This window comes from Canis aureus, chromosome 8 (assembly GCF_053574225.1).
Source record: "Canis aureus isolate CA01 chromosome 8, VMU_Caureus_v.1.0, whole genome shotgun sequence".
Lineage (NCBI taxonomy): Eukaryota > Metazoa > Chordata > Mammalia > Carnivora > Canidae > Canis > Canis aureus.
In genome coordinates this window covers 72,181,308-72,208,888 of record NC_135618.1, presented here as the reverse complement: position 1 = coordinate 72,208,888, position 27,581 = coordinate 72,181,308, and the positions used below count along the sequence as shown (strand labels likewise).

The following is a 27,581-nucleotide window of genomic DNA, read 5'->3' as shown; positions in this document are numbered from 1 at the left end:
TGAGCATTCCTCTCTTTGATGCCATACACTGTGCTCCACTTTTAATTATCTCTTGCATACTGACACAACCCCCGCTATAGTGGGTGCTTGGAATCTCCCCATTCGCTAAAAGGCTCAGAAAGGTTAAGTTACTTAGCCAAAGATACACAGATGGCAAAATCTAGACTCTAAATCAGCCTGTATCCAAGCCTGAATTCTTAACTACTGCTGTCTATTTGTAGGCTCCAGCCATCTCATCCAAGCAGATATGATAAGTGAATTAAATACAAGGTATACTTAGGTTGATGCCATGAGATAGTACCAGAATGTTGGAGACGAAACAGGAAATTTTGCATGGAGGAAGTAGCATTTCCAATAAATATTAAAGGGGGGTGGAATTTTAAAAAATAAAATAACATGGGGCACCTGGGTAGTTCAGTCAGTTAAGCATCTGCCATTGGCTCAGGTCATGATCTCGGGGTCCTGGGATCGAGCACCTGGCCCCTGCGTGGGGCTCCCTACTCATAGGGAAGCCTGCTTCTCCATCTCCCTCTGCCCCTCCCCCTGCTTTTGCTTTTTTTTCTCTCAAATAAATAAATACGATCTTAAAAATAAAAAAGATTATGGTTTAAAAAAAGGAGGTGGGGGGGGAGTCAACCTTCCAACCTCTTAACAGCAAAACAATCACTTCAAAGGATCTGTGCACCTAAAATGTTGATACGCATTGCCGATTTGCCCTTCAGAAAGATTGCGTCACTGGACATTACACAGTATGAAAATGTCCACTTCCTCCACATCTGCCAAATTCCAGTGGAAAGTAGCATTCCCCCCACCACAGTTCTACTGTGCACATTGATTAGTCTTTTCATATCTTCTTTTGCGATTTGCGTGCATGTTTCTGCAAACAATATTCATGTTTGCATTTTTTTTTCATGTTTGCATTTTTGCCATTAAGCCCTTGGTTTCCCCACCCCCACCCCCTATTCCTTGTGTGAGTGCTTTATAAAATGAAAGAAATTTGCGTTTCTTTCCTCGGGTGTGTTGCATATATTTTCTCAATTTGTCTTTTGATGGTGACATTTTTGTGTGTGTTGTGATACTGAAGTTTCATGGTTGACATAGCCAAATTTATCCCCCCCCCCTTATGTGTTCAGTGTTAAAAATCAGTAGTGAGGGACACTGGGTGGCTCAAAGAGCATCTGCCTTTGGCTCAGGTCGCCATCCTGGGTGCTGGGATGGAGCACCCCGTCCGGTTCCCCGCAGAGAGCCTGCTTCTCCCTCTGCCAGTGTCTCTGCCTCTCTCTGTGTGTCTCTCATGAGTAAATAAATAAAATCTTAAAAAATCAGTAGCGAGAAAAGCCTCCCCCAAACAAAGATGTATACAGACATAGATGCATATGGATATCCAGATATAGGCACGTATGTGCGCGCACACACACACACACACGTTGTCCCCCAGCACGATTTCTGCATTTCCATCTCTATCCATCCCCCTGGTTTGCTTGGGCTGTGGGGCTCTCCCTCCGGTCCAGGTCTGGGTCTCGCGGTGGGCCCCAGGGCACCCCTCCCGCGGGGCCCGCGGGCTCGTCACTTCCCCTGCAGCCCCGGGCCGCGGTTCTCCGGGCGGGCGGAAGTCCTGCCCCGCCGGCACCTGGACTCTGCCCTCCCCGCAGCTCCCCCCGCGCGCCCCTCGGCCCCGCGCAGCCCGGAGCAGGCGGCTTCGGGGCGGTCCTGGAAATGCCCGAAGCACTCGGCCGCAGGGGGTTGGGGCGCACCTGCGTGGGGCGCACCTGCGTGGGGGGGGGGCGGGGGAGGAAGGGCGGGGGAGCCTCCTGGATGCGGCCGCCGCCGCCGCCGCTGCTGCTGCTGCAGACCCTGGGGCAGCCGCCAGCCGCGGAGAAATCCCAGGCCAGGTAGGGATTTCCATTTCCATGCAGTTTGCAGACAGGACAGAAACAGCTGGGAACAGAGCCTGCTTCGGCCCAGCTGACCGCTCTGTCCATCTTCCCAGACTGTGCCCGGGTGAACCGTATTCTGGTTTCATGGCTCAGTCGTTCGGCGCTTGCCAGACAGCATCATTGACCTGAAGAGTCGAAAAGGCTTCCCTTGAACACGCTCTGTCGATCTAACTAGTTCCAGAGAAAGCCTCAGTTTGGTGTGCCTTTTGGTTTGGCTTGGTTGTAATATATATATATATATGATAAAATTTACCGTTTGAACCACTTCTGGGTGGACCGTTCTGTAGTATTAAGCCGTCCACAAGGTTATGTAACCATCGCAATGACCTATTTCCAAAGGCCCTATTTGTTTGGTCACTACCCAAACAACTCTACCATTAAGCTGTAACTCTCTATTCTCCCTCCGGCGCCTGCTAACTTCTATTATACTTTCTGCCTATTCTGGATACCCGGTAAAAAGAGGATGGTACGATATTTGTCCTTTTGTAACTGGCCGCTTTCATCTGGCAAGATTTCACTTTTTATTTTAAAGATTTTATTGGGGATCTCTGGGTGGCTCAGCAATTTAGCACCTACTTTTGGCCCAGGGCGTGATCCTGGAGACCAGGGTTCGAGAACCACATCGGGTTTCCTGCGTGGAGCCTGCTTCTCCCTCTGCCTGTGTCTCTGCCTCTCTCTCTCTGTGTCTTTCATGAATGAATAAATAAATAAAATCTTTTTTAAAATATTTTATTTATTTATTTGCACATGGGAGAGAGAGAGAGAGAACACAAGCAGCAGGGGGAAGAAGAAGAAGCAGGCTCTCCGTCCCCACCCCCGGCAACAGAGTCCTACCTGGACAGGACTCTGGGACCATGAACCGAGCCAAAGGCAGACGCCCAACCAACTGAGCCACCCAGACACCCTCATCTAGCCAGTTTTCAATGCTACATGTTGTAGCGTGCAACATAAGTTTCTTTTTAGGTCTATTATTCCATTGTATCTATAGATCATATTTTGCTTGTTCATTCATTGGATGGATCATTTCTACATTTTGGCTATTGAATAATAGTGTGAATAACGCTGCTATGAACATTCATACACAAGTATCTGTTTGAGTTTCTCTCTCTTTTTTTTTTAAGATTTTACTTTTTAGTAATCTCTACACCTCAAACAGGGCTTGAACTCACAACCCTGAGATCCACCTTCGACCAAGCCAGCCAGATGCCCCTATTTTCATTTCTTTTAGATATGGCCCTAGAAGTGGAATTGCTGGGTCATACAGTAATTTCATGTTGAACTTTTAGAGGAGCCACCAATCTTTTTTCTTTTTTGTTTTCAAGGTTTAATGTACTGATTTGAGAGAGAGAGGGCCTAAGCAGGAGGAGGGACAGAGGGAGAGGGACAAGCAGGCTCCCCACTGAGCAGGGAGCCCAAGGCAGGGCTTGATCCCAGAATCCTGAGATCATGACCTGAGCCAGAGGCAGACACTCAACTGACTGAGACATCCAGACACCACCAAACTTTTCCACAGGGGCAGCACCATTTTACATTCCCACCAGCAATATATGAGGGTTCTAGTTTCTCCACACCCTCACTAACACTTGCTATTTGCCATCCTGTTAGTGTGTGCTTGTTCACACGCGAGTGTCTAATAATAGCCATCCTCCTGGGTGTGAAGTGGAATTTTGTTGGGGGTAGCTTTGATTTGCATTTCCCTCATGACTAATAAAGTTGTGAGCATTAGTGTATCTTTGGAGAAATCCAGTCCTTGGTCTATTTGTTTGAAGTTTTTATTGAAATTCCAGTTAGTATAAAAAAAAAAAAAAGAAATTCCAGTTAGTTACCTATACAATGTAATAATACTTTCAGGTGTACAATATAGTGATTCAACACTTCCATACAACACCTGGTGCTCATAATGACAGGTGGGTACCTTAATCCCCATCACCTCTTTCACCCATTCCCCACCCCCCCCCCACACACACACCTCCCATCAGGTAACCATCAATGTATTCTCTGTAGTTAAGAGTCTGTTTTTTGCTTTATCCCTCCCCTTTCTCTCTCTCTCTCTCTCCCTCCCTTTGCTTGTTTTGTCCATTTTTCAACTGGGTTGTTTGTCTTTTTGTCCCCCCCCCCTTTTTTTTTAAGATTTTATTTATTCATGAGAGACACAGGGAGAGAGGCAGGGACGGATCCCAGGACCCTGGGGTCACTCCCTGAGCCAAAGGCAGACGCTCAACCGCTGAGCCACCCAGGCATCCCCTGTCTTTTTGTCCTTGACTTGTAGTAGTTCTGTATACAATATGAACATTAATCTCTTATCAGATATACAATTTGCAAGTATTTTCTCTCATTCTGGGCACTGTATTTTCACTCTCTTAATAGTAAAATAATATGCACTTTGACACTAAATTTTAATCCTGATAAAGTCTCATTTAGCTATTTTTTTCTTTATTAGTGCTTTGGTATCATATTTAAGAAACCATTCCGAGGGGTATCTGGCTGGCTCGGTTGGTGGAGTAAGTGACTTTTGACCTTGGGGTTGTGATTTTAAGACCCACATTGGGTGTAGAGATTACTTAAATAAATAAATGTTTTTTTAATTGCCAAATCCCAGGACATGAAACTATCCTCCTATGTTTCCATCTAAGAGTTTCACAATTTTCCCTCTTGCATTTAGCTCTGGAACATTATGAGTTCCTTTTCATGTCTGGTGAAGTCAGGATCTTGCCTGGGTGGCTCAGTTAGTTAAGCATCTGCCTTTAGTTCAGGTCATGATCCCAGGGGACCCCCCCCCCAATCTGGCTCCCTGCTCAGTGGAAGAATTTTTTAAAACTTTTTAAAAATATTATTTATTTATTTATTTATTCATGATAGACACACACACACACACACACAGAGAGAGAGGCAGAGACACCGGCAGAGGGAGAAGCAGGCTCCATGCAGGGAGCCTGACATGGGACTAGATCTCGGGACTCCAGGATCACGCCCTAGGCTGAAGGCGGTGCTAAACTGCTGGGCCACCCAGGGAATCCCATGAATTTCCTTTTTTAAAAAAATGATTTTATTTTATCGTTTGAGGGGGAGAGAGAGAGGAAGAATAAATGGGGCGGGGGAGGCAGAGGGAGAGAGACCAGTAGACTCCCCAACAAACATGGAGCCAGACACAGGGCTCCATCTCAGGATCCCAAGATCACAATCTGAGCCCAAGTGAGATGCTTAACCAAATGAACTGTCCAGCCACCCCTGTTTTCTTAATTTCCTTTTCAAGTTGTTCATCACTTAGTGTATAAAAGTACAACTCATTTGTTTGTGTTGATTTTGTATCTTGAAACATTGCAGAATTCATTTATCAGCTATAACAGTTTATTTGTGAATTCTTTTTTTTTTAAAAAGATTTTATTTATTTATTTATGAGAGACACACAGAGAGAGGCAGAGACATAGGCAGAAGGAGAAGCGGCTCCATGCAGGGAGCCCAATGTGGGACTCAATCCTGGACCTCCAGGATCACACCCTGAGCCAAAGGCAGACCATTGAGCTACCCAGGCATCCCTATTTGTGAATTCTTTAGGACATCCCTTATAGAACATCATATTGTCTGTGAAATGAAATAATTTTATTTCCTCCTATTCAATTTCTATGCCTTTTTTTCTTCTTGCCTAATTAACTCAGGTTAGAGCTTCTATGTGGAAAATAAATGGTGAAAATGATCATCCTTATTTTCTTTATTTTTTAAGATTTAAAAAAATTTTGAGTAATCTCTACATTCAATGTGGGTCACAAACTCAAGATCAGGAGTCATGTGCTCTATGCACTGAGCCAGCCAGGTGCCCCTGCTTTGGCATTTCTTATAGGACAGATCTACTACTAATGAACTCCCTCAGCTTTTGTTTGTCTGGAAATGTCTTCGTTTCTTTCTTACTCATGAAGTATAGATTTACTGGATATAAAATTCTTGGTTAATAGGGATTTTTCCCTTTTTTTATTTTAAAGATTTTATTCATTTATGCATGAGAGACACAGAAAGAGAGAGAAGCAGAGACATAGGCAGAGGGAGAAGCAGGCTTCCTGCAAGGAACCCCATGAAGGACTCCATCTCAGATCCCAGGATCAGGACTTGAGCCGGAGGCAAATGCTTAACCACTAAGCCATCGAGGTGTCCCAATAGGGCTTTTTTTTCTTTTAAGACTTTAGATATGTCATTCCACTGCCTTTTGGCCAACATGGTTTCTGCTGAAATACCAGCTGTGATTTTATTTTATTTTTATTTTTTATTATTTTTAAAGATTTTATTTATTTATGCAGAGAGAGAGAGAGGCAGAGACACAGGCAGAGAGAGAAGCAGGCTCCATGAAGGGAGCCTGACGTGGGACTCAATCCAGGGTCTCCAGATCACGCCCTGGGCTGCAGGCGGCGCTAAACAGCTGTGCCACCGGGGCTGCCCCCAGCTGTGATTTTAACGAAAGTTTCTTTGTACATGACAAGTTGGTTTTCTCTTCCTGGGCTTTCAAGTTTCTCTCTCTGTCTTTAAGTTTGATAATTTCACTATAATGTCTTAGCATGGATCTCTTTGAGTTTTTCCTGCTTGGAGTTTGTTGAGTTTCTTGGATGCGTGTATTTGTGTCTTTCATCAGACATGGGCAGTTGTGAGCCATTATTTCTTCAAATTTTTTTTATCCTTTTCTTTTCTCCTTCTAGAACTCAGAGGTATTACTCTTGGTACTGTCCCACAGGTCCCTCGAGTTTTACTAAATTTTTTTTCATTCTCTTTTCTTTTTAGACAGGATTGTTTCTATTGCTTTATTTTCAAATTTTCTGATCATTGCTCCTTGCTGAAATTGATTGTTAAAACTCCTCTAGTGAATTTTTCATTTCAACTGTTGTATTCTTTCACTGCAGAGATTTTTATTGGTTCCTTTTGATCATTTCTTCTCTTTATTGATAGTCTCATTTCATTCATACATTGTTTTCCCAATTTCCTTTTGTACTTTGTCCATTGTTTTCTTTATTTCATGCTATCTTACTTTTATTATTTTTTTAAGTTTATTTATCTTTTTTAGTAATCGGTATACCCAAAGTGGGGCTTGAACTCATGATTCCAAGATCAAGAGTTGCAGGCTTTACCAACTGAGCCAGCCAGGCACCCTTTTTTGTCCATGATTTTCTTTAGCTCATTGTATATATTTAAAATTGATTTAATATCTTTGACTAGGGGATCCCTGGGTGGCTCAGCGGTTTGGCACCTGCCTTTGGCCCAGGGCATGATCCTGGAGTCCCAGGATCGAGTCCCGCATCGGGCTCCCAGCATGGAGCTTGCTTCTCCCTCCTCCTGTGTCTCTGCCTCTCTCTCTCTCTCTCTATGTCTATCATAAATAAATGAATAAATAAATCTTAAAAAAAAATATCTTTGACTAGTAATTCCATTGTCTTCACTTCAGAGATAATTTCTGTCAAATTCTTTTTTTTCCCTATGAATAGGCTGTACTTTCCTGTTCCTTCAAATGTTTTGTAATCATTTGTTGAAAAGTAGACATTCATCTGTTTTTATGTGATAGCTCCAGAAAATCTGATTCTCTCACTTCTTAGAGATTGTTGATTTTTCGTGTTGAAGGCTAGAACCATCCTTTTGTATCTTTTCCAAACTTTTTATAAGGTGTGTATGCCTTATTGCATGTGGTTACTGAAATACTTTTCCGTTATCTCTGTAGTCAGCCAGTAACCTGGAAAGATGCCGACCTTCCGATTTGGACGCCCCCCCCCCCTCCGCCCCCATCAAAAGGCATTGTTCCTTTAAACTTTTCAAAACATACTGCCAGGAAAGCTCCTACAGCCTAAGGGCAGGCAGGGAAGGGGGAGGGTGTGCAAAACCAATGCAAGTGTCTACACTAGTTCCCTCAGGTAACCACCAGACTAACCAAAGTGCACAACCCCAAATTTTGGAAGGAGAAGATCACCACTGCCCATCCTGGCACCAGTCCAGCCTCTCCAGAAACACAGGCTGCTGTCCCCAGGCTCATGGTGGGGGCTGAGGAATGGGCAATAGTAGCTGCTTTGTGCACATTGGTTATGAAACAGCAGCCTCTCCCTCATCAAGCACTCTTTTGGTTGATACAAGGGTTTGATCAGGCTCCAGAGTTCTGAAATAGTTTATTACAGTCATTCTTTTCAGCTCAACGTTTGGTTCGGTGGTGGAGGACTGACCCCCAGAGCTTCCTACTCAACCATTTTGTGTGACACTGGAATGGATCCTTTCTTTTTGGGAGGGGGGGAGTCATAGGAATGTATTTTTTATGTTTTTTGCCAGCCTTATTGAAGTATAATTGACATAACATTATGTAAGCTTAAGGCAGACAACCTGATGATCTCCCTCCCTAGTGAAGTGGTTATCGTAATAATGTTAGTTAATACATCCATCAACTCACATAGTTACCTTGTATGTATGTATGTGTGTGCGCTCATGATGAGAAAAAGATGGATTTGTAAAATTAACTTAAAGACACTCATTTTAGGAGTACAGATCTTTGGGGCACCTGAGTGGCTCAGTGGTTGAGCATCTGCCTTTGGCTCAGGTCCTGATCCCTAGGGTCCTGGAATCAAGTCCCACATCAGGCTCCCTGAAGGGAGCCTGCCTCTCCCTCTACCTGTGTCTCTGCCTCTCTCTGTGTGTCTCTCATGAATAAATGAATAAAATCTCAAAAAAAAAAAAAAAAAGAGTACAGCTCTTTGAATTTTGACAAATAAATAACGACCATTGTCATCAAAGTATAGATCACTTGTAGCACCCCACAATTTCATTTGTGCTCTTCCCATTCAATCTTCATCCCTTACTCCCAGTGCATGAATCTTTTCTACACCATAGATTAAAATTCATCAATCTTGGGATGCCAGGGTGGCACAGTCAGGTAAGTGTCTACCTCTTGATTTTGGCTCAGGTCATGATCTCATGGGCATGGGAGTGAGCTCCACATCGGACTACATGCTCAGCTCAAATTATGCTTGAGATTCTCTCCCCTTCTCCCTCTGCCCCTCTCATTCATGCTCTCTTACTCTCTGAAATAAATAAATCTTAAAAAAAGAAAAATAAAATCATCAATCTTGATGTCTTATTTAAATGGAGGCATACAATATATAGTTTTCTGTATCTGTCTCCTTTTGCTCAGTGGTGTTTTTAACATTCATTTACATTATTGTCTATATTAGTGGGTTTTGGATTATTTTTTTTGGCTGAGTATTTTGTTGCATAGATATGCCACAATTTGCTCGTCATTTGACTCTTTTTTTTTTTTTTAAAGATTTTATTCATTTATGGGTAGCCCCGGTGGCGCAGTGGTTTAGCACCGCCTGCAGCCCAGGGTGTGATCCTGGAGACCCAGGATGGAGTCCCACGTCGGGCTCCCTGCATGGAGCCTGCTTCTCCTTCTGCCTGTGTCTCTGCCCCTCCCCCCCCGTCGCTCCTAAATAAATAAAATAAAATCTTAAAAAAAAAAAAGATTTTATTCATTTATTCATCACAGACACAGAGACACAGGCAGAAGGAAAAGCAGGCTCTATGCAGGGAGCCAGATGCAGGACTTAATCCTGGGACCTGGGATCACGCCCTGAGCCAAAGGTGGATGCTCACCAGCTAAGCCACCCAGGCGTCCCTATTTGAGTGTTTTCAAATAGTCTTTTCTATGTTCTAATCTTCTGACTTTTCTATTTAAGAATATTTTATTTTGGGACACCTGAGTGGCTCAGTGGTTGAGCGTCTGCCTTTGGCTCAGGGTGTGATCCTGGGATCTTGATCCTGATCAAGTCCCACATCAGGCTCCCTGCAGGAAGCCTGCTTCTCCTTCTGCCTGTGTCTCTGCCTCTCTGTCTCTCTCATGAATAAATAAATAAAATCTTTAAAAAAAAAAAAGAGTATTAAAAAAGTATTTTATTTTACAATTGGGAAAAAATAATAAAGACCTCAGTGAGCTCTCTGTTAAGATATAATTTCTTCCTTCTCTGCTATTTTACAGTTCTGTATCAATCTGTTAGGATACCTATCATGTTCTGTCTTGTATTATAAATATCTGTGTACTTCTGATCTTATTTACTTGATTCTTTTTTTTTTTTTTTTTACTTGATTCTAATTCCTTGAGAAAAGAGATCTCATCTCTTTCATTTCTTGATCCCCAGTCTTGGCCAGGGCAAGTGCCTGTCATATGACAGATGCCTGATAAAATAAATATGAGTCAGCCAGTTATTCCCAATCAGAAACATAGGTCCCTTGTCACCAGATTTTCTGACTCAGAGGAGCCAGAAGTTTGGATTTTGGTAGAACTCTCCTGATTTTTAATCATAAAATATTCAGAACTCAAAGTGAAAGAAAAAAGAAACCAGAAAGGAAGGAGTTTATGAATGAGCATTACTGAAATTGGAATGGTGTTAGTTCTTTAGATTGCAGAGTGGACTGATTTTCTGGGATCTGAAAATGACTCTGGGCCTCCTTTACGAATCAGACATTCTTGTGTGTGTTCACTCAGTCACATTTAATAGCTAAATATCGTATACTGAGCAAACAAAACAATAAACCAGAAGGTGCTAACTTAGAAGTGATCTTTAGGAGGGGCATCTGGGTGGCTTAGTGGTTGAGCATCTGCCTTTGGCTCAGGTCATGATCCTGGGGTCCTGGGATTGAGTCCTGCATCAGGCTCCCTGCAGGGAGCCTGTTTCTCCCTCTGCCTGTGTCTCTGCCTCTCTCTCTGTATCTCTAATAAATAAAATCTTAAAAAAAAAAAAAGAAAGAAAGAAAAGAAAAGAAAAAAAGAAATGATCTTTGGGAACATTTTTGTTTCCATGTATCATGGAGGTGTTCTTTTTTTTTTAAGATTTTATTTATTTATTCATGAGAGACAGAGAGAGAGAAAGAGAGAGAGAGAGAGAGACAAGCAGAGGGAGAAGCAGGCTCCCTGCGGGGAGCCCCATGTGGGACTCAATCCCGGGACTCTAGGATCACACCCTGAGCAGAAGGCAGGTGCTAAACCGCTGAGCCACCCAGGGATCCTTAGGTATTTGTTTTTTAAACGAATTTGTAATCATGAATTAAAACAATCCCATTAGGCAAAATCTTAAGAAATCAATCAATTAAAATAGATCCAGGTAATATCACTCAGTGGTAAAAAAAAAAGGGGGGGGGGGAGGAGATCTTGCCATTTGTGACAATGTGGATGAGCCCAGAGGGCATTATGCTGAGTGAAATAAGTCCGACAAAGAAAGACAAACACCACATGATTTGACTTATGCATGAAATCTAAAAAAGAAAACAAATGACCAAACAAAAAAAGCAGAAACAAACCCTTAAATAGAACAAACTGGTGAGGGATGCCTGGGTGGCTCAGCATTTGAGCGTCTGCCTTAGAATAAAATAAAACAGATACAGGTAATCTGATAGTTTAGAAGAACAACAGGTCCAAAATGTTGACCAAGTGAAATGAAACAGTTGTGTCTGGCTGAGGAGTACAGCGCTGTATGCTCTGCTGTGCCCCCGCAAGCGTGCCTGCCGTCTGTCACCATACGACACTATTACAGTACCAGTGATTATATTCCCTATGCCCAACCTTTCATTCCTGTGACTTAGTTATTTTATTATTGGAAGCTTGTACCTTCCACTCCTTTTCACCCAGGTTCCCCCTGCCCCCATCTCCCTCCCAAACCAAATTTTATCTTATTGTCACTATTTGCTTGTTTACAGAAGCTAAAGTGCAAATGGATGAAAGCCCCTTGTTTTATCTTGAAAAGGTGCTGAAATCTGGCTTTGTCACATTAACATTTTTATTTACAATGCCAGGCATACACACAAGAGCACACACTGGTGAACAGCTTTATAAACTTTTTTTTTTTTTTTTAAAGATTTTATTTGGGATCCCTGGGTGGTGCAGCGGTTTGGCGCCTGCCTTTGGCTCAGGGCGCGATCCTGGAGACCTGGGATCGAATCCCACGTCGGGCTCCCGGTGCATGGAGCCTGCTTCTCCCTCTGCCTATGTCTCTGCCTCTCTCTCTCTGTGTGACTATAATAAATAAATAAATAAATAAATAAATAAATAAATAAGATTTTATTTATTTATTTATTCATGAGAGACACACAGAGAGAGAGGAAGAGACACAGGCAGAGGGAGAAGCAGGCTCCCCGTAGGGAGCCCGATGTGGGACTCAGTGGGGGACTCCATGCAGGACTCCAGGACCATAGCTTGAGCCGTTCAACCACTGAACCACCCAGACACCCCACAGCTTTATAAACTTTAACAGTGAGCACAGTGTGGCCAGAATGGAGACCAAGAAATAGGACAGTGAGAACATCCCAGAAGACCCCCTTGGACCTTCCACCCTAATAACCATTGCCCCGACTTCCTTTACCACAGATCCATTGTTCCGCTTTCTGAACAGCTTTTTCCTAAGATTTTATTTTTAAGTGATCTCTATACCCAGTGTGGGGCTCCAACTCACAACCTCAAGATCGAGAGTTGCACACTCCAGCCAGGCACCCTGCCTCTTTCTGAAATTTATGTAAACAGGGAATTATGATGTGTCTGCACTTTTTTGTGTCCTTTTTCTTCCTTCAATATTCTGTTTATGAGGGCAGCCTGGGTGGCTCAGTGGTTTGGAGCCACCTTCAGTCCAGGGCGTGATCCTGGAGACCTGGGATCGAGTCCCACGTCGGGCTCCCTGCATGGAGCCTGCTTCTCCCTCTGCCTGTGTCTCTGCCTCTCTCTCTCTCTCTCTCTCTGTCTCTCATGAGTAAATAAATAAAAATCTTAAAAAAAAATTATGTGTATGAGATTCACCCATGTTGTTATAAGTAGTATTTTTTTCTTTCTTTTTTTTTTTTGTTATAAGTAGTATTAATTTGGTTACTTTGGTGATAGGTTTAATTCTTATAAAAGCACAAAGTAGAACATAGGTGCCAGTTTCTCAGTCCCATTGTTCTGGGTGGTACCATGAAGTCAGATAATGTAGTGCAATTCTATCTATTATTCTACCGGTAAATTGAGAAGGACGAGAAAGCGAGTATGCCTGGCTCCAAATGAAAGGTTATGCTTTGTTTTCAAGTCAAGTAAAATTATCTCTGAGCAATTTCCTAACATATTGCAGGCAGACATAGGAAATGAAAGATTTTTTAAAAATCTGACTAGGAAAGTTGACTCTCCCAAAATCAAGTTTCAGAAAAGGAGATGGACAGAGTTACAACAAATATTGGAACATTTACTACATTCCAGCCCTGTTCTAGGCACTCCCAGAGCTATTAAATTTATGCAAGGTTCACATTCTAGGCAAAATGCAAGCGGTGCCAGCAGAAGCCTCATTAATAAAATCAAAAGGTTTTCATAATAGAGTGCAAAACACAACTGTGACTATAAGCCCAACAAAAAACTATGAATCCCGGGCGCCTGGATGGCTCAGTTGGCTAAGCGTCTGCCTTGGGCTCAGATTGTGCGATTTCAGTGCCCTGGAATTGAGCCCAGAATAGAGCTCCTGAAGAGCTCCCTGCTCAGTGGGGAGTCTGCTTCTTCTTCTCCCTGTGTTCATCTTACCTGCTCATGTGTGCTCTCTCTCTCTCAAACAAATAAATAAAATCTAAAAACAAACAAACAACAAAAAAAAAAACAACGATTAATCCATTGGCCGAACTAATCCCTGAGATCCATAGCTGGCTGTCTTTGAGATGGGGTGTGCCGAGGTTCCATGGGTTAGGTCCCTCTGAGGTGGGCAGAGGAGGGGGGAGCACCTGCTGCACTTATGGGTTCGTGCTCCTGCAGACTGCAAAAGGGAGGAAGGGCGACCCAAATGCCTTCATTCATTCACTCATATTTCCATTCGGTGTATGCTTCCCGCCATCTGTGAGTGTCTCTCCTCTAGGAGCTCACTGAAGTCATGGACTAAGCCCCACTCACTGTCCTATTCTCTGTGCCTTACACTTAATGATGCTGCATCTTGCCTTTGATATCTTCAGCATCATCGCCTGAACTTCCTCATCTACAAGTTGGGGAGAATAACATCTATTTTTTAAATAAATAAATAACATCTATTTAAGAGAGAGAGAGCGCACAAGAGCGTGAGCTAGGGGAGGGGCAGAGTGAGAATCTGAAGCCAACTCCAGGCTCACTGCAGAGCCTGATGCAGGGCTTGATTCCACCACAGCGAGATCACGACCTGAGCTGAAACCAAGAGTCAGACCCTTGACCTACTGAGCTACCCAGGTACCCCCATATCTATGTTTTTAGGAAAGTTGCGAGAATTTACTTAGATTTATTTAGACCTACTGTATTGTGTAATAGGCATTCAGGGAAAGTGCTAGGTGGTTGGGGGAAGCAGAGAGAATGATGGCACTGTCCCTGACCTCACGGAGGTTACAGACTGTGGGGAGACAGGAGAGTAATAGATTATAATATGGTGTGGCTAGTGCAGCTACAAGGAGAGCCCAGCTGCTGTGGGGAAGGGCACCTGAGTCAAGCCTTTAAGGATGCACAGAGGTGGGGGAGTTGAGCGTATGCCTTTGGCTCAGGTCGTGATCCCAGGAGCCTGCTTCTCCCTCTGCCTGTGTCTCTGTCTTTTTCTCTGTGTCTCTCATGAATAAATAAATAAAATCCTTAAAACAAAAAAACAGAGACATTCAAGTGTCAAGGTGCCCAGCTCACAGAGGAAATGGTGAATAGTTTGAGCTGGCTGGGGCTCAGGGCCAGGTGCAGAACAGGCTGGAGAGAGACTCTGCTCTGATCACAATGGGCCTTCTGTGCCACCTCAGTGGTTTGTCCTGGCCACGTCTGTCAGGATGCCTGTCATTCCAGCTTCCATTTCCAGGCGAAATTGTGCCACCCACTCGGGGAAGCTAGGCTAAGCTGCTTATATTAAAAAAACAAAAAAACAAAAACAGAAACAAAAAGCTCCTTTATTCAAGTGTTTTATTTACACAGCAGAAAACGATTCCTTTTTCTGTGTTTAGTGCAATGAGTTTTTGACAAATGTGTTTACCCGTGGAACTCATGCCACAATCAAGACATAGGACATTTCCGTCACTGGAAAAGTTCCCCTGTGCCCCCTTGCTTTAGCCACTCCCCTCCCCCGCCCCCCCCACGCCCCAGGCCACTGCAATTTTTCATCTGTTCTCTGTCACTAGATTGCCTGCTCCAGAATTTCCCATAAAGGGGCTCATCCAGCCCATACTTGCTGTCAGGCTTATTCCCCTCACCCAGCCTAATGCTTTAGGGTTAGATTCAATGCAATTCTAGGAATTTGTAATACATTCCTTTTTACTGCAGCGCAGTATTCCTTTGTATGGATGTGCCCGACGACCATTTGGATTATCTCCATATTGGGGTCATTATGGACAAAGTTGCTGTGGATGTTATACGAGTCCTTGTGTGAAATGTTTTCATTTCTCTCGGGTAAATAGCTGGAAGTAGAATTGTTGGTTCTTAGGGTAGATGTGTGTTTAACTTTTAGGAAACCGCCAAACTGAGAGAAGAAAAGGAAGGGGAGGGAGAGAGAGAGAGAGAGAGAGAGAAGCCCTTAGGACATATAATCAGCCAGCTTCCTTTGGCTGGTGGGAGATGATTTTTTTTTAAGACTTTATTTATTTGACAGAGAGACAGAGAGCACAGCAAGGGGGAGAGGCAGAGGGAGAGGGAGACTCAGGTTCCCCACTGAGCAGGGAGCCTGATGCAGAGCTCGAACCCAGACCCTGGGATCATGACCTGAGCCAATGGCGGATGCTGAACCCACTGAGCCACCCAGGAGCCCCTGGTGGGAGAGGGGTGTAGGCGTGTGAGGGTCACTCATCCTCGCACCCATAGCTCTGTACCAACCCAAACCACCATGGTCACTGCTGGCATCCTGAGGAAGTCCCTTCTTCACCTCATGTGTGGAATATTGCATCGGACCACAAGAGCCCTCATGAAAATGCCAGGGTGGGTGCAGTGTGGCCCCAGAAGGCTGAGACGCCTGCAGGCTGGGGGTGGGAGGCGGTCTGGGGCTGTTGGAAATGAGGCCTCAGGGAAGGTAGGTGGGGCAGGACGTAGCCAAGGGGCTGTGTGGACAAGCAGGGCCTTGTTAGGAGACCCAGTGGCCCCAGGAGCCCCATATCCCCATGCCCCCACCTCTGTGTCACGCCTGGGCACTGGAGGCCAGTCCTTGTAAGCCTTTATGGTTTAAAAAGGAATCACAGAGGGGTACTGGGAGGCTCCGTCAGTTAAAGTGTCCAACTCTTGGTTTCAGCTCAGGTCGAGCCCCAGGTCAAGCTCTGCACTCATGGGGAGTCTGTTTGAGATGCTCTCTCTCCTTCTCCCTCTGCTCCTCCCCCTACTCTCTCTCTCTTTCAGATAAATAAATAAGTCTTAAAAAAAAAAAAAAAAAAAAAAAGTAAGAGTAGAACTATCCAGACAAATTGCCACAAAGGGGAGAGGAAGAATAACAGTCCTGAGGTCTCAGGGAGGGCCCTCCACACCCACAGGCCTGCCACTCTGTCTTAGGAACATGGGTGAAGCCACAGGTCGGGCTGCCCGAGTCCTCTGGCAGTGCAGGCCACCCGGGCCCCCAAGCTGCTGGCCGATGCTGGGCCCCCACTCTGGCCCTGCCATCAGTGGGGCAGCCGGCAATGATGAGTTCCACCCCAAAGCCACTTCCAGAACCTTTTGTAAAGTAAGAACACAGTGGTTGTCAGAGTGGAGACAGTGAGAAGTTGTTCCTGATGGGCTTCCTGTCAAAGACCTCAGGTCCCCTGTGCCTCGGTTCCTCCTGGGTCCCGCCTTGACCCTGGACTTGGTGGCCATGGGAGGTGCAGACACCGTGGGGAAGCAGAGCAAGAAATCCTCATATCCAAACCTGCAGAACCAGATGAGAGTCTTTTGTGGGGTTCCCAGGCAAGAGCTCTGAGCCCCCAAGGCTGCTTTGCACACAGCTGGCCCTGGGTTTGATCTTGGAGGGGGCCGCTCTCCCCTTTGCAACTGGTTTCATGTCAGGTTTCCGTTCCGGATTGCGTCCTGAGAAGCCTCTCTGCAGGCCCATTCTTGTAGAACTTGAAAGACCTTGACCTTCGCCAGCTGCCAAGAGCACAATTTTCTCTTCTGCTCATGCAGGTGAAACATGCAGAGCAGTAGTTTTGCTAAAGACTGGCTCCCACGGCTCCCACGGCTGGACTTTGTCCCATGGGGCTCAGTTCTATTAAGAAATGTGTATCTGGGATCCCTGGGTGGCGCAGCGGTTTGGCGCCTGCCTTTGGCCCAGGGAGCGATCCTGGAGACCCGGGATCGAATCCCACATCAGGCTCCCGGTGCATGGAGCCTGCTTCTCCCTCTGCCTGTGTCTCTGCCTCTCTCTCTCTCTCTCTGTGTGTGTGACTATCATAAATAAATAAAAATTAAAAAAAATTAAAAAAAAAAAAAAAGAAATGTGTATCTGTCAGGATGTGTGTATGTGTGAGTGTGCACGAGTGTGTTTTACACACTTCTTCATAAAGTCCAAACTTTCAGATCTTCTTACTGGCTGTGCATCCGATGGGATGGGATGAAGTCGTGGTTAAAAATCATTTTGCTGGGGAACACCTGGGTGGCTCAGTGGTTGAGCGTCCTTCTTCATTTCAGGGTGTGATCCCAGGGTCTGGGATCAAGTCTTACATTGGGTTCCTTGCAGGAGAGTCTGCTTCTCCCTCTGCCTGTGTCTCTGCGTGTCTCTCTCTCTCTCTCTGTGTGTGTGTGTGTGTGTGTGTCTTTCATGAATAAATAAATAAAATCTTAAAAAAAAAAATCTTTTTGCTGGGGCACCTGGGTGGCTAGCCGGTTAAATTGGCTCAGGTCATGATCTCAGGGTCCTGGGATCAAGTCCCACCTCTGGCTCTGCACTCAGTGGAGTCTGCTTCTCCGTCTCCCTCTGCCTCTCCCCCCTGCCGATGTGCTCTCCCTTCCCCCGAATAAATAAATTTAAAAATGAAATGAGTTCTGGGGATCAATTGTGCAATAACGCAATCATCATCTGATGAACTGTATACTGAAAAATGATTAAGATGGTATGTTTTATGTTGTGCGCACTTGACCACAATTAAGAAACAATCTGCTTGGTCTGCAGAAGATCGTGAATATGTTGCAGCTTTGTTAGGCCCCACACTGCAGGGCTTTATATGGAGGGATGGCTGTCAAATGCGGTCAGCAGTTAGAATGGGCTATCAATGTGGTTGGGATGCCATAACTGAGGTGCCACAGGTGTGCAGTGTGGCCATATCCCAGGGGATGTGTGGCCCCTACCAGAGGAATACCCGGACTCCAGCAGCCTGAATTGCTTTTGGTCAGAAGTTTTTCCTGTGGGCTGCTCTCTGGTTTCCAAGGCTGCAGGAAGAGAGTATCTCTATTTTGAAGAGGGGAAGTTTGGTACACATTTATTTTTTTTACCAAGACATGTCAGGACCACACTTTACAAGAAAGCCTGGAAAGGAAAGTTGTATGAAAATTGTTTGTTTTGGTTTTAATACAGAATATGTATTTTTTAATTTAGGGCATATTTAGAAAAATTATAAATCATGTCCAAATATATGCAGATACCTTCTAGAAAAAGTTAATATTATAGTAAATTAGTCTTGATGAAACAGCACAGAGAAAATTTCTGGAATAGTCACATTCAAAGATTCCTATTTAATGAATGCCTCTAAGGGGCACCTGGATAGCTCAGTGGTTGAGCGTCTGCCTTTGGCTCAGGTCGTGATCCTGGGGTCCTGTGGGATCGAGTCCCACATTGGGTTCCTTGTGGGGAGCCTGCTAGTCCTTCTGCCTTTGTCTCTGAATAAATAAAATCTTTTTTTTTTTAATTTTTATTTATTTATGATAGTCACAGAGAGAGAGAGAGAGAGAGGCAGAGACATAGGCAGAGGGAGAAGCAGGCTCCATGCACTGGAAGCCCGATGTGGGATTCGATCCCGGGTCTCCAGGATCGCGCCCTGGGCCAAAGGCAGGTGCCAAACCGCTGCGCCACCCAGGGATCCCTGAATAAATAAAATCTTAAAAAAAAGTGAATGCCTCTGACTTAAAACCAATATAACCAAGGGGGAAAAGAGAGAGAGAGAGAGAGAGAGAGGATAGCAAATCATAAGAGACTCTTAACAATAGAGAAAAAGGGACTCCTGGGTGGCTCAGTGGTTGAGCATCTGCCTTCAGCTCAGGGTGTGATCCTGGGGTCCTGGGATGGAGTCCTACCTCGGATTCCCTGCATGGAGCCTGCTTCTCCTTCTGCCCTGTGTCTCTTGCCTCTCTCTGTGTGTGTCTCTCATGAATAAATAAATAAAATCTTAAAAAAAAAAAAAGACAATAAGAGAACAAACTAAGGGTTGATGGAGGGACTTGGGTGGGGAATGGGCCAGGTGGGGGATGGGCATTAAGGAGGGCATTTGTCAAGATGAGTACTGGGTGTTGTATGTAAGTGGTGAATCACTGACTTCTACTCCTGAGACCAGTATTGCACTGTATGTTAACTAACTAGAATTTAAATAAAAATTTTAGGGGTGCCTGGGTGGCTCAATGGGTTAAGAGTCGGACTCTTGATCTCAGCCCAGGTCTTGATCTCAGGGTTGTGAGTTCAGACCCTGTGGTGGACTCCACTCTGGGAGTAGAATCTACTTAAAAAAAAATCCTTTTTAAGATTTATTTATTTATTTTAGAGAGTGAAAGAGAGAGAGTGTGCACCAACGGGGGAAGTAGAGGGAGAGGAAGAAAAAGGATCTAAAGCAGACTCTGGGGGCAGCCCAGGTAGCTCAGCGGTTTAGCGCCGCCTTCAGCCCAGGGCCTGATACTGGAGACCCAGGATCAAGTCCCACATCGGGCTCCCTGCATGGAGCCTGCTTCTCCCTCTGCCTGTGTCTCTGCCTCCCCTTTCTCTGTCTGTGTCTCTCATGAATAAATAAATAAAAATCTTTAAAAAAATAAAATAAAGCAGACTCTGGGGCTTAATCACATGACCCGAGCCAAAACCAAGAGTTGGGCGCTTAACCAACTGTGCCACCCAGGTGCCCCCCACCAATTTTTAAAAAAAAATTTTGGGGATCCCTGGGTGGCGCAGCGGTTTAGCGCCTGCCTTTGGCCCAGGGCGCGATCCTGGAGACCCGGGATCGAATCCCATGTCGGGCTCCCGGTGCATGGAGCCTGCTTCTCCCTCTGCCTGTGTCTCTGCCTCTCTCTCTCTCTCTGTGTGTGACTATCATAAATAAATAAAAATTAAAAAAAAATTTTTTTGAAGAAAAAAATTAAAAGAGATCTGCAATTATAAAAAGATAAAACAAACAGATTTACCCAAAAACTGCTAATATTGTCATCAGAGAGGCTTTACAACTAGGTCAGAAGAAATAAAGTACTTGTGTCACTAAAAACAAACACACAAACAAAACAACCCACCTGAAATGAAACATCGTTTTGGGGAAGGGACAGAGAAGAGGGAAGGCAGGTAGGCAGGCATTGAAGTGATGTATTGGCATAGTCATCTAGTGCCTTTGGTTATTTGGACATTAATTTCAGAAGTGTCCTTATAATTATAGTAAATTAAAGATCTTGCAAATTATAGGTCACAGATCTCCCCTTTGAATGGTGAATAAGTCTGTAAAGATGCCAGCGAAGATGCTGCTCTAAGACCAGAATGAAAGTGTGCCCGTTTACCTCGGTGGGGTCAGGCCGGCTTCGTACCCCCAGGGATCTGCGAGGTTGAATTTGAAGTAGCTGCTTAACAGATTCATTTAAGCAAAATCTTTGGCTTCTGGGCTGGCAGTGTCCTTAGCAAGGACACCATGTGACCACTGTGGGTAAAGCGGAATCCCTTCAAGTTCAGAGGGTCTGTGAAGTGGCTGCTTCAGATTCACACCCCACCCGCAGGGACAGGGAAGGTGGCCGTTGCCCTGGGCTGGGACGGGGGCTCGAGGGGGATTGTGCTGCTCAGCCAGGGAGGACAGCCAGCCAGGAAGGGATTGACAAGAGGATTATTATGGCTTTGATTTTATTTCCACCGTCTTTCTTGCGTGGGAAACAGGCAAAGGGGAAAAAAGCCAGCGGGGAAGCATATTTTGATGGCCTGGTAAAAGATCTGCTGTGTCTTCACCTAACTTGGGTGGCACATACGACGCCCTCTTTGCGCTCTCCGCTCCTGTGAAGAGGTATTGTTGTCATTATGTCTAAGGTTGAAAACACTGGCTCAGAGATCAGGTGAGGGCCCAGCTGGTGAGAGGCGGAGCCGGGGCTCAGACTGGCCTAATCCATCTGCCCCTTTGTCCTGGGACTGAAACAATTCCCTTCTGTGCGGGCCCATCCATTCTACTTTTTGTTCTCTGGTGCACTTTAGCTAGCTCGGCTCCTTCTTCTTGTCTCTTACCCACAGCGTAAATGGAGATCGGTGGGATTTTGGAGAAAATAGCAGTTAACAGGGCAGCGGCCTGAGAGTGCCCAGGAAGGGACACACTCACTTGGTGTGAAGCATGAAACACTTCCAGATGCCAAAATCACTTACCACTTGCTTCACTTTGCTTGGCTGGGCTGACATTAAACACCGCTTTCTCCTAGCTGGGGTGGGAATCGCATTTTGCATCGTTCATTAGGCGGCTCAGAAATGTCGGAGTGACCTTGAGAGGTAGAAGAAAACCTCCCGGTGTCATCGTCGTCGTCCACCCCCCCACCCCCGCCCCCATTAGCTGGTAGAGAACAGCATCCAGAAAATAGCGATGCTGGAAACCAGTCTCCCTTTTTAAATCAAGGAACTTTTATTTTATTTTTTTTTTTTCTAAGACGAGGGCAGTGGCATTTTTTTTTTAATTTTTATTTATTTATGATAGTCACAGAGAGAGAGAGAGAAAGGCAGAGACACAGGCAGAGGGAGAAGCAGGCTCCATGCACCGGGAGCCCGACGTGGGATTCGATCCCGGGTCTCCAGGATCGCGCCCTGGGCCAAAGGCAGGCGCCAAACCGCTGCGCCACCCAGGGATCCCAAATCAAGGAACTTTTAAATCGCAGGTTTACTCAAAGATAGGCAACATTCCTGTGCATGAAAGAGATCTCATTTTAATGGCAAAACAAAAAAGAAACAAAAAAAAAGCCCCCAAACTTGAATTTTCAGCCAAGATCATTTTCCACAACTACTTGAAGAACTGCTGCCACCTCATGGAAAATTTTTATAAACTTCTAGTTGAGGCAGGAACCCATCCATGTTTGTTATCTTCCCAGGTCTTCTGGTTACTACTACTGTGTGATGTTGCCTCACCCCAGAAGCCCCCGAAGTCTTTGGTCTCCAAACTGTAGTTTTTATATTGTTCTGGGTCTGTTTGAAAGCAGTTAGGATATCATAGACACATGTGATGAAAAATCAGTAAATAGGGATGCCTGGGTGGCTCAGTGGTTGAGCGTCTGCCTTCAGCTCAGGGCATGATCTTGGAGTCCTGCATTGGGCTCCCTGAATGGAGCCTGCTTCTCCCTCTGCCTGTGTCTCCACCTCTCTCTGTGTGTCGCTCATGAATAAATAAATAAAATCTATAAAAAAAATAAAGAAGATTAAAAAATAAATTTTTCTTTTAAAAATATTTTAGGGGCACCCGGCTGGCTCAGTTAGAGGAATCTATGACTCTTGATCTCGGGGTCGTGAGTTCAAGCCCCTAGTTGGGTATCAAGATAACTTAAATAAATTTAAAAACATGTATTTTAATTGTGAAGTTTTTAAAATTTACATTTCATTTTTTTAAAACATTTCTCTCTCTCTCTCTCTCTCTCTTTTTAATTTATTCATGAGAGACACAGAGAGAAGCAGAGGCATAGGCAGAAACAGGCTCTCCTCAAGGAGCCTGATGTGGGACTTGATCCCAGACTCTGGGATCACAACCTGAGCAGAAGGCAGATGCTCAACCCGTGAGCCACCCAGGCTGCCCAACATTTCTGTTTTAAATAAAGAAATGTGGGCAGCCTGGGTGGCTCAGTAGTTTAGAGCCGCCTTCAGCCCAAGGCATGATACTGGGGACCCGGGATCGAGTCCCACATCGGGCTCCCTGCATGGAGCCTGCTTCTCCCTCTGCCTGTGTCTCTGCCTCTGTCTCTGTCTGTCTGTCTCTCTCTCTCTGAGTGTTTCTCATGAATAAATTAATAAAATCTCTTAAAAAAATAAGAAGGAAAGAAAAAGAAAGAAAGATGATCTCAGTTGTAATTGAAATGAGCAGAGACGACATAATGAGTAAGAACACAGAGTCGCTCCCTGCATGGAGCCTGCTTCTCTCTCTGCCTGTGTCTCTGCCTCTCTGTCTCTCACGAATAAATGAATAAAACCTTAAAAAAAAAAAAAAGAACACTGTTCTCTGTAGCTCTTCCTCCCTGTTATTTTAAGGAGAGCACTTCTGTAACAAACAGACTGATGCTAACTGAATACAGTGAGCCCCTTCACGGCTGTCTGCTCTCACACAGACTTGAAACAACCTTCCCACCATTGGGTTCTGGTGAATTCTTTTTTCAAGGTTCAGCTAGGGAACGATTCCTCCATGGAAACGTCCTTCAACGCCTCCAGGTAGAGTGGACTGTTTCCTTCTTTGTTTGTGCAGGACTTTATGGCTACTGCCAGAGCCTTTTTTTGTTTTGTTTTGTTTTTTAATCATTACCGTATTTACCACTACCGTATTTGCTGCTTAGCACCGTATTTGTTCTGTTGTGATAGTTTTGTAGGAGTGAATAGCATGATAGCTGAGAGCTCCGGCTCCAGGTTCAAATCCTGACTGCTCATTATTGGCTGTGTCACCTTGGGCGAGTTTTCTCTGCTGCAAAAAGGAGAAAAAAGTATCACCTCTAAGGGATGTTATGAGCTTTAAATGAGTTCATCTTCATCAGGGGCTTAGAGCTGGGCCTGCCACAGAGGGAGTGCTCTTGATGTGTGATGTGCCACTGCTACTGCCCTCATATAATTGTCCTCACACAGGTCTGTCTCTCCCACCAGACAGGCTTCTGCAGAAAAGGAAAGCCCGATTCATCTCTGAAATCCCCCGTGCTTACAAAGGGCATCAAACATTGCTCAGTTGTGGTTGGTGAATGCAGGCGTACATGAATGAGACACACTAATATTGTCACAATAAAGATCTTAGAAGGGTGCCTGGCTGGCCCATTCAGTAGAGCATGCAACTCTTGATCTTGGGGTTGTAGGGTCAGGCCCCATGTTGGGTATAGAGATTGCTTAAAAATAAAATCTTCTCCGTGTGTGTATGTGTCTCATGAATAAATAAATAAAATCTTAAAATAAAATCTTAAAAAAAAGATCTCAGAGGGGTGCCAGGGTGGCTCAGTAGGTTGGTCGTCTGCCTTTGCTTCAGGTCGTGATCTTGAGACAGAACTCCATGTTGGGCTCCTGACTCAATGGGAAGCCTGCTTCTCTCTCTCCCTCTGCCTTATCCCTCTCCCCCAACTCCTGCTCATGCTCTGTCTCTCTCAAATAAGTACATAAAGTCTTTTAAAAAAACAAAGATCGGGGATCCCTGAGTGGCTCAGCGGTTTATTACCTGCCTTTGTCCCGGGGCGTGATCCTGGAGATCCGGGATGGAGTCCCACATTGGGTTCCCTGCATGGCGCCTGCTTCTCCCTCTGCCTGTGTCTCTGCCTCTCTCTGTGTGTGTGTCTCTTATGAATAAATAAATAATTTTAGGGATCCCTGGGTGGCGCAGCAGTTTGGTGCCTGCCTTTGGCCCAGGGCGCGATCCTGGAGACCCGGGATCGAATCCCACGTCGGGCTCCCGGCGCATGGAGCTTGCTTCTCCCTCTGCCTGTGTCTCTGCCCCTCTCTCTCTCTCTGTGACTATCATAAATAAATAAAAATTTAAAAAAAATTTAAAAAAATAAATAAATAATTTTAAAAACACAAAAAAGCACAAAGATCTCAGAGTAAGTATGTGTATTTGGAGACATGGGTCATTCACCACTGCCCTAGCATGTTCGAGTTCCACACACCAAGTCCAGTTCCAACATGCACATTATAGCAGGCAGCGTCAGGCGCGTAAGGGCGACAATAGCTAACCCACAACCCAGAACAGATGCACATGTTGGTAACACATTGGTGTCAGGAGCCCAACATGGGAAATAGGGTTTCCTTTATAGACACTGAGCCACAGACACTGCCAGTTGTCTCTATTACCTCTATTCTCCTTCTGTCTTCATTATTTTGTTAGTTTCCTAGGGCTGCCATGACAAAGTACTATGAACTAGGTGACTTAAAAATATTAGAGGGGCGCCTTGGCTGGGTCAGTTGTAGAAAAAGTGACTCTTGATCTTGAGGTCATGAGTTCAAGCCCCATGTTGGGTGTAGAGGTTACTTAAAGAAAATCAATCAATCAATCAATCAATCAATCAGAAATTCCTTGTCTCACAGTTCTTGAGGCTGAAAGTCCAAGATCAAGGTGTTGGAAGTATTGGTTTCTTAGAGGAGTGGCAAGGAAGAATCAATTATATATCTTTCTCCTAGCTGCTCATGGTTTACTGGTCATCTGTGGTATTGACTTGTAGATGCATCACTTCAAATCTGTGCTTTTGGGGCACCTGGGTGGCTCAGTTAGTTGAGGGTCTGCCTTTGGCTCAGGTCATGATCTCAAGGTCCTGGGATTGAGCCCTCCATCTCCATGCTCAGCAGGGAATATGTTTCTCCCTCTCCCTCGGTCCCTCCCCCTGGCTATGCTCTTCCCATGACCTGAACCAAAGACAGATGCATAATCAACTGAGCCACCCAGGCACCCTTAGATTTATTTTTATTTATTATTTATTTATTTTTAGATTTTTTAAAAATATAGTCTCTGCATACAATGAATATTATTCAGCAACGAAAGGAAATAAAATACTGGAACATGCTATAATGGGGATGAACCTTGAGAACATTATGCTAATTGAAAGAAGCCAGTCACAAAGGACCACATGTTATATGATACCATTATGCAAATCATCCAGAATAAGCAAATCCATAGAGACAGGAAGTTGAGTAGTGGTTGTCTGGCTGAAATGTGGTGTGGCTGCTAGTGGGTACTGGGTTTCTTTCTGAGGTGATGACCATGTTGAAAAATTGATCACAGTAGTTGCACAACTCTGGGAATATACTAAAAACCATTGAATTGTACAATTGAAATGGGTGAATTGTACCTCAATAAGCTATCGTAAAAAGTAAATTATAGTATGTAACCTGTTGGACTATTATATGGCCATTTACTTATAAAAGTTTAAACCATAAAGTATATGTTCAGGGGTGCTGGCTGGCTCAGTCAGTAGAGTGTACAACTCTTGATCTCAGAGTTGTAAGTTCCAGCCCTATGTTAGGTGTAGAGATTACTTAAAAATAGAATCTTAAAAAAAAAAAAGAATACGTTCAAAATATGACATTCAGTTGGAATAATAAGGACACGAAATTGTATCATATCAACTATCTAAATATATTTGTATAGAAGACACTGATGGTAGCCACCCATCCTCCTTTTCCTCTTCTTCCAACCTTGAAGATCATGTGACTCAGGGGAAGCTGCCCCAGCTCTGAGGGTGATAGATCTAAGTCAATGGCAGTAATCCCACCACTTAACCAGGTCTACACTGGTCAGTTAGCCTATGGTATTCCCAATGATAGCATCGTGTTCAGGAGTGGGGATGTGAAGCAAGTTGGCCCAATCAGACTGAAAGGAAGACTTTCAGCCCCTCTGATCATCTCTCTGCCTTAAGGGGTAAATGGGATGCTGCCCTTGCTATAGAATGACCCTTGGGATCAAGTCAGTGTTTGGATGGCCCTGGAGAAGTCCTTTGGGTCCTTTAGGATGTCATGGTTCTCAACCAACCCTAACATCTGGCCACCTTTATGTTTCCTGTTCCCTGGGGTCCTAAATAGCTTTCCTTCTATTTGAGCTTGTTCAAGGCAGGGTGGTTTTTGTTACCTGACGAAAACATCCTCACTAACATAATATGCATAGAAGAAGGAGTGGAAGGAAATGTATAAAAATGTAGGTGGCAATTATCTTTCAGTGGTGGGGTTATGGGAGTTTGAGATTTCTTTTGCATATTTTTCTGGGTTTTCAAGTTTTTCTAAAATTAGCATGCATTACACTTCCAATCAGGGTTAAGTACATTTTTAAAAAAAGATTTTATTAATTTATTCATGAGACACACAGAGAGAGAGAGAGAGAGAGAGGCAGAGACACAGGCAGAAGGAGAAGCAGGCTCCCGGCCGGGAACTCGATGCAGGACTCCATCCCAGGACCCGGGATCATGACCTGAGCCAAAGGCAGACTTCAACCACTGAGCCACCCAGGCGTCCTTACATTACATTTAAAAAAATTTTTTTTTCTTACATTACATTTTAAAAAAGAAAAAGGCAATATAAAAGAATATGTGTCCACCTATCTATAGCCAGTGGGGGAACATGGCCCCCAGTGTTTCTTGCCTCCTCGTATCCACATGCCGGTGTAGTTCTCCCCTGTAGCAGATTCTCCCACCCGGATCCAGCAGATGACAGCTGCCCAGCCGTGGCTTGAGTTGCAGCCTCCTGGGACACGCTGATCCAGAACAACACATCCAGCTGCTCCTGGATTCCTGACCCTCAGAACCAATATGAGACAGTAAGTTTATTTATTTAGTTTAGTTTTTAAAAATAATTTCTATTCCCGGGACGCCTGGGTGGCTCAGTGGTTGAGCATCTGCCT

The 27,581-nt window shown here is 44.7% G+C and overlaps 1 long non-coding RNA gene across 1 annotated transcript in view; it reads left to right on the top strand.

Annotated features, from left to right (window-relative positions):
* The first annotated feature begins 1,787 nt into the window (after positions 1-1,787).
* The window catches only part of LOC144319734 (uncharacterized), a 54,760-nt gene continuing 28,966 nt past the window's right edge, over positions 1,788-27,581 (top strand). The window contains exon 1 of the long non-coding RNA XR_013385458.1: positions 1,788-1,892. This is a non-coding gene — a long non-coding RNA (uncharacterized LOC144319734). The remainder of the gene's footprint in view (positions 1,893-27,581) is intronic.